At 39.1% G+C, this 10565-nt stretch overlaps 5 non-coding genes across 5 annotated transcripts; all 5 read right to left on the bottom strand.

Moving 5' to 3' along the window:
• Positions 1 to 2939: 2939 nt before the first annotated feature.
• On the bottom strand, positions 2940 to 3058 carry LOC132133860 (5S ribosomal RNA). Its single transcript, XR_009429249.1, has one exon. It is a non-coding gene; the product is annotated as a 5S ribosomal RNA (ribosomal RNA).
• Positions 3059 to 4322: 1264 nt separating this feature from the next.
• Positions 4323 to 4441, bottom strand: LOC132133902 (5S ribosomal RNA). Its single transcript, XR_009429288.1, has one exon. It is a non-coding gene; the product is annotated as a 5S ribosomal RNA (ribosomal RNA).
• Positions 4442 to 5839: 1398 nt separating this feature from the next.
• Positions 5840 to 5958, bottom strand: LOC132133901 (5S ribosomal RNA). The gene has a single exon (XR_009429287.1). It is a non-coding gene; the product is annotated as a 5S ribosomal RNA (ribosomal RNA).
• A 920-nt stretch (positions 5959 to 6878) lies between these two features.
• On the bottom strand, positions 6879 to 6997 carry LOC132133900 (5S ribosomal RNA). Its single transcript, XR_009429286.1, has one exon. It is a non-coding gene; the product is annotated as a 5S ribosomal RNA (ribosomal RNA).
• Positions 6998 to 7571: 574 nt separating this feature from the next.
• Positions 7572 to 7690, bottom strand: LOC132133899 (5S ribosomal RNA). Its single transcript, XR_009429285.1, has one exon. It is a non-coding gene; the product is annotated as a 5S ribosomal RNA (ribosomal RNA).
• Positions 7691 to 10565: the final 2875 nt, after the last annotated feature.

The raw sequence follows: 10565 nt of genomic DNA, 5'->3' as shown, positions 1-10565 counted from the left end.
GGTATTCCGAAGCGGTTCCCCATCCAAGTACTAACCAGGCATAGCCAGGTATGGCCGTAAGCGAAGGCTGCTTCAGAGAGAGGGCTATTTAAAGATCAGCCACTCTAATCTCCAGTTCATTATATAAGTAGGGAAGAAAACCCAAAAGCTTAAAGCACCGGGTATTATTCCCAGGCAGTCTCCCATCCAAGTAGTAACCAGAACCAAACATGCTAAGATTCAGAGATCGGACATTGACTCTTTTTTTTTTTTGCACGATTATTATATAATTAGTGAAAAAAATCCAAAAAGTAAAAGATTTTGAAAAATTTCCAAAAAGCTTTCAGCACCTGGTATTACGAGGCAGTTCCCCACTCAAGTACTAACCAGGCATAGCCAGGTTGGTATGGCCGTAAGCGAAGGCTGCTTCAGAGAGAGGGCTATTTAAAGATCAGCCACTCTAATCTCCAGTACATTATATAAGTAGGGAAGAAAACCCAAAAGCTTACAGCACCTGGCATTCCCAGGCAGTCTCCCATCCAAGTAGTAACCAGAACAAAACATGCTAAGATTCAGAGATCGGGCATTGTCTCTTTTTTTTTTTTTTTTCAAGATTATTACATAACTAGTGAAAATTTTCCAAAAAGCTTACAGCACCTGGTATTCCCAGGCGGTCTCCCATCCAAGTAGTAACCAGAACAAAACATGCTAAGATTCAGAGATCGGGCATTGACTCTTTTTTTTTTTTTTTTTTGCACGATTATTCTATAATTAGGGGAAATAATCCAAAAAGTAAAAAATTGTGAAAAATTTCCAAAAAGCTTTCAGCACCTGGTATTCCGAAGCGGTTCCCCATCCAAGTACTAACCAGGCATAGCCAGGTATGGCCGTAAGCGAAGGCTGCTTCAGAGAGAGGGCTATTTAAAGATCAGCCACTCTAATCTCCAGTTCATTATATAAGTAGGGAAGAAAACCCAAAAGCTTACAGCACCGGGTATTATTCCCAGGCAGTCTCCCATCCAAGTAGTAACCAGAACAAAACATGCTAAGATTCAGAGATCGGACATTGACTCTTTTTTTTTTTTTTTGCACGATTATTATATAATTAGTGAAAAAAATCCAAAAAGTAAAAAATTGTGAAAAATTTCCAAAAAGCTTTCAGCACCTGGTATTCCGAAGCGGTTTCCCATCCAAGTACTAACCAGGCATAGCCAGGTATGGCCGTAAGCGAAGGCTGCTTCAGAGAGAGGGCTATTTAAAGATCAGCCACTCTAATCTCCAGTTCATTATATAAGTAGGGAAGAAAACCCAAAAGCTTAAAGCACCGGGTATTATTCCCAGGCAGTCTCCCATCCAAGTAGTAACCAGAACCAAACATGCTAAGATTCAGAGATCGGGCATTGACTCTTTTTTTTTTTTTTTTTTTTTTTTTGCACGATTATTATATAATTAGTGAAAAAAATCCAAAAAGTAAAAAATTGTGAAAAATTTCCAAAAAGCTTTCAGCACCTGGTATTCCGAAGCGGTTCCCCATCCAAGTACTAACCAGGCATAGCCAGGTATGGCCGTAAGCGAAGGCTGCTTCAGAGAGAGGGCTATTTAAAGATCAGCCACTCTAATCTCCAGTTCATTATATAAGTAGGGAAGAAAACCCAAAAGCTTAAAGCACCGGGTATTATTCCCAGGCAGTCTCCCATCCAAGTAGTAACCAGAACCAAACATGCTAAGATTCAGAGATCGGACATTGACTCTTTTTTTTTTTTGCACGATTATTATATAATTAGTGAAAAAAATCCAAAAAGTAAAAGATTTTGAAAAATTTCCAAAAAGCTTTCAGCACCTGGTATTACGAGGCAGTTCCCCACTCAAGTACTAACCAGGCATAGCCAGGTATGGCCGTAAGCGAAGGCTGCATCAGAGAGAGGGCTATTTAAAGATCAGCCACTCTAATCTCCAGTACATTATATAAGTAGGGAAGAAAACCCAAAAGCTTACAGCACCGGGTATTATTCCCAGGCAGTCTCCCATCCAAGTAGTAACCAGAACAAAACATGCTAAGATTCAGAGATCGGGCATTGTCTCTTTTTTTTTTTTTTTTCAAGATTATTACATAACTAGTGAAAATTTTCCAAAAAGCTTACAGCACCTGGTATTCCCAGGCGGTCTCCCATCCAAGTAGTAACCAGAACAAAACATGCTAAGATTCAGAGATCGGGCATTGACTCTTTTTTTTTTTTTTTTTTGCACGATTATTCTATAATTAGGGGAAATAATCCAAAAAGTAAAAAATTGTGAAAAATTTCCAAAAAGCTTTCAGCACCTGGTATTCCGAAGCGGTTCCCCATCCAAGTACTAACCAGGCATAGCCAGGTATGGCCGTAAGCGAAGGCTGCTTCAGAGAGAGGGCTATTTAAAGATCAGCCACTCTAATCTCCAGTTCATTATATAAGTAGGGAAGAAAACCCAAAAGCTTAAAGCACCGGGTATTATTCCCAGGCAGTCTCCCATCCAAGTAGTAACCAGAACCAAACATGCTAAGATTCAGAGATCGGACATTGACTCTTTTTTTTTTTTTTTTTTTTTTTTTTCACGATTATTATATAATTAGTGAAAAAAATCCAAAAAGTAAAAGATTTTGAAAAATTTCCAAAAAGCTTTCAGCACCTGGTATTCCGAGGCGGTTCCCCATCCAAGTACTAACAAGGCATAGCCAGGTATGGCCGTAAGCGAAGGCTGCTTCAGAGAGAGGGCTATTTAAAGATCAGCCACTCTAATCTCCAGTTCATTATATAAGTAGGGAAGAAAACCCAAAACCTTAAAGCACCGGGTATTATTCCCAGGCAGTCTCCCATCCAAGTAGTAACCAGAACAAAACATGCTAAGATTCAGAGATCGGGCATTGTCTCTTTTTTTTTTTTTTTTTTTAAGATTATTACATAACTAGTGAAAATTTTCCACAAAGCTTACAGCACCTGGTATTCCCAGGCGGTCTCCCATCCAAGTACTAACCAGGCCCAAACCTGCTTAGCTTCCGAGATCAGACGAGATCGGGCATAGCCAGGTTGGTATGGCCGTAAGCGAAAGCTGCTGCAAAGAGAGGGTTATTTAAAGATCAGCCACTCTAATCTCCAGTATATTATATAAGTAGGGAAGAAAACCCAAAAGCTTACAGCACCTGGCATTCCCAAGCAGTCTCCCATCCAAGTAGTAACCAGAACCAAACATGCTAAGATTCAGAGATCGGGCATTGACTCTTTTTTTTTTTTTTTTTTTTTTTTTTTGCACGATTATTATATAATTAGTGAAAAAAATCCAAAAAGTAAAAAATTGTGAAAAATTTCCAAAAAGCTTTCAGCACCTGGTATTCCGAAGCGGTTTCCCATCCAAGTACTAACCAGGCATAGCCAGGTATGGCCGTAAGCGAAGGCTGCTTCAGAGAGAGGGCTATTTAAAGATCAGCCACTCTAATCTCCAGTTCATTATATAAGTAGGGAAGAAAACCCAAAAGCTTAAAGCACCGGGTATTATTCCCAGGCAGTCTCCCATCCAAGTAGTAACCAGAACCAAACATGCTAAGATTCAGAGATCGGGCATTGACTCTTTTTTTTTTTTTTTTTTTTTTTTTGCACGATTATTATATAATTAGTGAAAAAAATCCAAAAAGTAAAAAATTGTGAAAAATTTCCAAAAAGCTTTCAGCACCTGGTATTCCGAAGCGGTTCCCCATCCAAGTACTAACCAGGCATAGCCAGGTATGGCCGTAAGCGAAGGCTGCTTCAGAGAGAGGGCTATTTAAAGATCAGCCACTCTAATCTCCAGTTCATTATATAAGTAGGGAAGAAAACCCAAAAGCTTAAAGCACCGGGTATTATTCCCAGGCAGTCTCCCATCCAAGTAGTAACCAGAACCAAACATGCTAAGATTCAGAGATCGGACATTGACTCTTTTTTTTTTTTTTTTTTTTTTTTTTTCACGATTATTATATAATTAGTGAAAAAAATCCAAAAAGTAAAAGATTTTGAAAAATTTCCAAAAAGCTTTCAGCACCTGGTATTCCGAGGCGGTTCCCCATCCAAGTACTAACAAGGCATAGCCAGGTATGGCCGTAAGCGAAGGCTGCTTCAGAGAGAGGGCTATTTAAAGATCAGCCACTCTAATCTCCAGTTCATTATATAAGTAGGGAAGAAAACCCAAAACCTTAAAGCACCGGGTATTATTCCCAGGCAGTCTCCCATCCAAGTAGTAACCAGAACAAAACATGCTAAGATTCAGAGATCGGGCATTGTCTCTTTTTTTTTTTTTTTTTTTAAGATTATTACATAACTAGTGAAAATTTTCCACAAAGCTTACAGCACCTGGTATTCCCAGGCGGTCTCCTATCCAAGTACTAACCAGGCCCAAACCTGCTTAGCTTCCGAGATCAGACGAGATCGGGCATAGCCAGGTTGGTATGGCCGTAAGCGAAAGCTGCTGCAAAGAGAGGGTTATTTAAAGATCAGCCACTCTAATCTCCAGTATATTATATAAGTAGGGAAGAAAACCCAAAAGCTTACAGCACCTGGCATTCCCAAGCAGTCTCCCATCCAAGTAGTAACCAGAACCAAACATGCTAAGATTCAGAGATCGGGCATTGACTCTTTTTTTTTTTTTTTTTTTTTTTTGCAAGATTATTATATAATTAGTGAAAAAAATCCAAAAAGTAAAGGATTTTGAAAAATTTCCAAAAAGCTTTCAGCACCTGGTATTACGAGGCAGTTCCCCACTCAAGTACTAACCAGGCATAGCCAGGTATGGCCGTAAGCGAAGGCTGCTTCAGAGAGAGGGCTATTTAAAGATCAGCCACTCTAATCTCCAGTACATTATATAAGTAGGGAAGAAAACCCAAAAGCTTACAGCACCGGGTATTATTCCCAGGCAGTCTCCCATCCAAGTAGTAACCAGAACAAAACATGCTAAGATTCAGAGATCGGGCATTGTCTTTTTTTTTTTTTCAAGATTATTACATAACTAGTGAAAATTTTCCAAAAAGCTTACAGCACCTGGTATTCCCAGGCGGTCTCCCATCCAAGTAGTAACCAGAACAAAACATGCTAAGATTCAGAGATCGGGCATTGACTCTTTTTTTTTTTTTTTTTTTTTTTTGCACGATTATTATATAATTAGTGAAAAAAATCCAAAAAGTAAAAAATTGTGAAAAATTTCCAAAAAGCTTTCAGCACCTGGTATTCCGAAGCGGTTTCCCATCCAAGTACTAACCAGGCATAGCCAGATATGGCCGTAAGCGAAGGCTGCTTCAGAGAGAGGGCTATTTAAAGATCAGCCACTCTAATCTCCAGTTCATTATATAAGTAGGGAAGAAAACCCAAAAGCTTAAAGCACCGGGTATTATTCCCAGGCAGTCTCCCATCCAAGTAGTAACCAGAACCAAACATGCTAAGATTCAGAGATCGGGCATTGACTCTTTTTTTTTTTTTTTTTTTTTTTTTTGCACGATTATTATATAATCAGTGAAAAAAATCCAAAAAGTAAAAAATTGTGAAAAATTTCCAAAAAGCTTTCAGCACCTGGTATTCCGAAGCGGTTCCCCATCCAAGTACTAACCAGGCATAGCCAGGTATGGCCGTAAGCGAAGGCTGCTTCAGAGAGAGGGCTATTTAAAGATCAGCCACTCTAATCTCCAGTTCATTATATAAGTAGGGAAGAAAACCCAAAACCTTAAAGCACCGGGTATTATTCCCAGGCAGTCTCCCATCCAAGTAGTAACCAGAACAAAACATGCTAAGATTCAGAGATCGGGCATTGTCTCTTTTTTTTTTTTTTTTTTTAAGATTATTACATAACTAGTGAAAATTTTCCACAAAGCTTACAGCACCTGGTATTCCCAGGCGGTCTCCTATCCAAGTACTAACCAGGCCCAAACCTGCTTAGCTTCCGAGATCAGACGAGATCGGGCATAGCCAGGTTGGTATGGCCGTAAGCGAAAGCTGCTGCAAAGAGAGGGCTATTTAAAGATCAGCCACTCTAATCTCCAGTTCATTATATAAGTAGGGAAGAAAACCCAAAAGCTTAAAGCACCGGGTATTATTCCCAGGCAGTCTCCCATCCAAGTAGTAACCAGAACCAAACATGCTAAGATTCAGAGATCGGGCATTGACTCTTTTTTTTTTTTTTTTTTTTTTTTTGCACGATTATTATATAATTAGTGAAAAAAATCCAAAAAGTAAAAAATTGTGAAAAATTTCCAAAAAGCTTTCAGCACCTGGTATTCCGAAGCGGTTCCCCATCCAAGTACTAACCAGGCATAGCCAGGTATGGCCGTAAGCGAAGGCTGCTTCAGAGAGAGGGCTATTTAAAGATCAGCCACTCTAATCTCCAGTTCATTATATAAGTAGGGAAGAAAACCCAAAAGCTTAAAGCACCGGGTATTATTCCCAGGCAGTCTCCCATCCAAGTAGTAACCAGAACCAAACATGCTAAGATTCAGAGATCGGACATTGACTCTTTTTTTTTTTTTTTTTTTTTTTTTTCACGATTATTATATAATTAGTGAAAAAAATCCAAAAAGTAAAAGATTTTGAAAAATTTCCAAAAAGCTTTCAGCACCTGGTATTCCGAGGCGGTTCCCCATCCAAGTACTAACAAGGCATAGCCAGGTATGGCCGTAAGCGAAGGCTGCTTCAGAGAGAGGGCTATTTAAAGATCAGCCACTCTAATCTCCAGTTCATTATATAAGTAGGGAAGAAAACCCAAAACCTTAAAGCACCGGGTATTATTCCCAGGCAGTCTCCCATCCAAGTAGTAACCAGAACAAAACATGCTAAGATTCAGAGATCGGGCATTGTCTCTTTTTTTTTTTTTTTTTTTAAGATTATTACATAACTAGTGAAAATTTTCCACAAAGCTTACAGCACCTGGTATTCCCAGGCGGTCTCCTATCCAAGTACTAACCAGGCCCAAACCTGCTTAGCTTCCGAGATCAGACGAGATCGGGCATAGCCAGGTTGGTATGGCCGTAAGCGAAAGCTGCTGCAAAGAGAGGGTTATTTAAAGATCAGCCACTCTAATCTCCAGTTCATTATATAAGTAGGGAAGAAAACCCAAAAGCTTAAAGCACCGGGTATTATTCCCAGGCAGTCTCCCATCCAAGTAGTAACCAGAACCAAACATGCTAAGATTCAGAGATCGGACATTGACTCTTTTTTTTTTTTTTTTTTTTTTTTTCACGATTATTATATAATTAGTGAAAAAAATCCAAAAAGTAAAAGATTTTGAAAAATTTCCAAAAAGCTTTCAGCACCTGGTATTCCGAGGCGGTTCCCCATCCAAGTACTAACAAGGCATAGCCAGGTATGGCCGTAAGCGAAGGCTGCTTCAGAGAGAGGGCTATTTAAAGATCAGCCACTCTAATCTCCAGTTCATTATATAAGTAGGGAAGAAAACCCAAAACCTTAAAGCACCGGGTATTATTCCCAGGCAGTCTCCCATCCAAGTAGTAACCAGAACAAAACATGCTAAGATTCAGAGATCGGGCATTGTCTCTTTTTTTTTTTTTTTTTTAAGATTATTACATAACTAGTGAAAATTTTCCACAAAGCTTACAGCACCTGGTATTCCCAGGCGGTCTCCTATCCAAGTACTAACCAGGCCCAAACCTGCTTAGCTTCCGAGATCAGACGAGATCGGGCATAGCCAGGTTGGTATGGCCGTAAGCGAAAGCTGCTGCAAAGAGAGGGTTATTTAAAGATCAGCCACTCTAATCTCCAGTATATTATATAAGTAGGGAAGAAAACCCAAAAGCTTACAGCACCTGGCATTCCCAAGCAGTCTCCCATCCAAGTAGTAACCAGAACCAAACATGCTAAGATTCAGAGATCGGGCATTGACTCTTTTTTTTTTTTTTTTTTTTTTGCACGATTATTATATAATTAGTGAAAAAAATCCAAAAAGTAAAAGATTTTGAAAAATTTCCAAAAAGCTTTCAGCACCTGGTATTACGAGGCAGTTCCCCACTCAAGTACCAACCAGGCATAGCCAGGTATGGCCGTAAGCGAAGGCTGCTTCAGAGAGAGGGCTATTTAAAGATCAGCCACTCTAATCTCCAGTACATTATATAAGTAGGGAAGAAAACCCAAAAGCTTACAGCACCGGGTATTATTCCCAGGCAGTCTCCCATCCAAGTAGTAACCAGAACAAAACATGCTAAGATTCAGAGATCGGGCATTGTCTCTTTTTTTTTTTTTTCAAGATTATTACATAACTAGTGAAAATTTTCCAAAAAGCTTACAGCACCTGGTATTCCCAGGCGGTCTCCCATCCAAGTAGTAACCAGAACAAAACATGCTAAGATTCAGAGATCGGGCATTGACTCTTTTTTTTTTTTTTTTTTTTTTTTGCACGATTATTATATAATTAGTGAAAAAAATCCAAAAAGTAAAAGATTTTGAAAAATTTCCAAAAAGCTTTCAGCACCTGGTATTACGAGGCAGTTCCCCACTCAAGTACTAACCAGGCATAGCCAGGTATGGCCGTAAGCGAAGGCTGCTTCAGAGAGAGGGCTATTTAAAGATCAGCCACTCTAATCTCCAGTACATTATATAAGTAGGGAAGAAAACCCAAAAGCTTACAGCACCGGGTATTATTCCCAGGCAGTCTCCCATCCAAGTAGTAACCAGAACAAAACATGCTAAGATTCAGAGATCGGGCATTGTCTCTTTTTTTTTTTTTTCAAGATTATTACATAACTAGTGAAAATTTTCCAAAAAGCTTACAGCACCTGGTATTCCCAGGCGGTCTCCCATCCAAGTAGTAACCAGAACAAAACATGCTAAGATTCAGAGATCGGGCATTGACTCTTTTTTTTTTTTTTTTTTTTTTTGCACGATTATTATATAATTAGTGAAAAAAATCCAAAAAGTAAAAAATTGTGAAAAATTTCCAAAAAGCTTTCAGCACCTGGTATTCCGAAGCGGTTTCCCATCCAAGTACTAACCAGGCATAGCCAGATATGGCCGTAAGCGAAGGCTGCTTCAGAGAGAGGGCTATTTAAAGATCAGCCACTCTAATCTCCAGTTCATTATATAAGTAGGGAAGAAAACCCAAAAGCTTAAAGCACCGGGTATTATTCCCAGGCAGTCTCCCATCCAAGTAGTAACCAGAACCAAACATGCTAAGATTCAGAGATCGGGCATTGACTCTTTTTTTTTTTTTTTTTTTTTTTTTTGCACGATTATTATATAATCAGTGAAAAAAATCCAAAAAGTAAAAAATTGTGAAAAATTTCCAAAAAGCTTTCAGCACCTGGTATTCCGAAGCGGTTCCCCATCCAAGTACTAACCAGGCATAGCCAGGTATGGCCGTAAGCGAAGGCTGCTTCAGAGAGAGGGCTATTTAAAGATCAGCCACTCTAATCTCCAGTTCATTATATAAGTAGGGAAGAAAACCCAAAAGCTTAAAGCACCGGGTATTATTCCCAGGCAGTCTCCCATCCAAGTAGTAACCAGAACCAAACATGCTAAGATTCAGAGATCGGGCATTGACTCTTTTTTTTTTTTTTTTTTTTTTTGCACGATTATTATATAATTAGTGAAAAAAATCCAAAAAGTAAAGGATTTTGAAAAATTTCCAAAAAGCTTTCAGCACCTGGTATTACGAGGCAGTTCCCCACTCAAGTACTAACCAGGCATAGCCAGGTATGGCCGTAAGCGAAGGCTGCTTCAGAGAGAGGGCTATTTAAAGATCAGCCACTCTAATCTCCAGTACATTATATAAGTAGGGAAGAAAACCCAAAAGCTTACAGCACCGGGTATTATTCCCAGGCAGTCTCCCATCCAAGTAGTAACCAGAACAAAACATGCTAAGATTCAGAGATCGGGCATTGTCTCTTTTTTTTTTTTTTCAAGATTATTACATAACTAGTGAAAATTTTCCAAAAAGCTTACAGCACCTGGTATTCCCAGGCGGTCTCCCATCCAAGTAGTAACCAGAACAAAACATGCTAAGATTCAGAGATCGGGCATTGACTCTTTTTTTTTTTTTTTTTTTTTTTTTGCACGATTATTATATAATTAGTGAAAAAAATCCAAAAAGTAAAAAATTGTGAAAAATTTCCAAAAAGCTTTCAGCACCTGGTATTCCGAAGCGGTTTCCCATCCAAGTACTAACCAGGCATAGCCAGATATGGCCGTAAGCGAAGGCTGCTTCAGAGAGAGGGCTATTTAAAGATCAGCCACTCTAATCTCCAGTTCATTATATAAGTAGGGAAGAAAACCCAAAAGCTTAAAGCACCGGGTATTATTCCCAGGCAGTCTCCCATCCAAGTAGTAACCAGAACCAAACATGCTAAGATTCAGAGATCGGGCATTGACTCTTTTTTTTTTTTTTTTTTTTTTTTTGCACGATTATTATATAATCAGTGAAAAAAATCCAAAAAGTAAAAAATTGTGAAAAATTTCCAAAAAGCTTTCAGCACCTGGTATTCCGAAGCGGTTCCCCATCCAAGTACTAACCAGGCATAGCCAGGTATGGCCGTAAGCGAAGGCTGCTTCAGAGAGAGGGCTATTTAAAGATCAGCCACTCTAATCTCCAGT

This window comes from Carassius carassius, chromosome 50 (assembly GCF_963082965.1).
Source record: "Carassius carassius chromosome 50, fCarCar2.1, whole genome shotgun sequence".
Classification (NCBI taxonomy): Eukaryota; Metazoa; Chordata; class Actinopteri; order Cypriniformes; family Cyprinidae; genus Carassius; species Carassius carassius.
The sequence above is the reverse complement of the archived record's forward strand: the minus strand, read 5'-3'. Positions and strand labels throughout refer to the sequence as shown.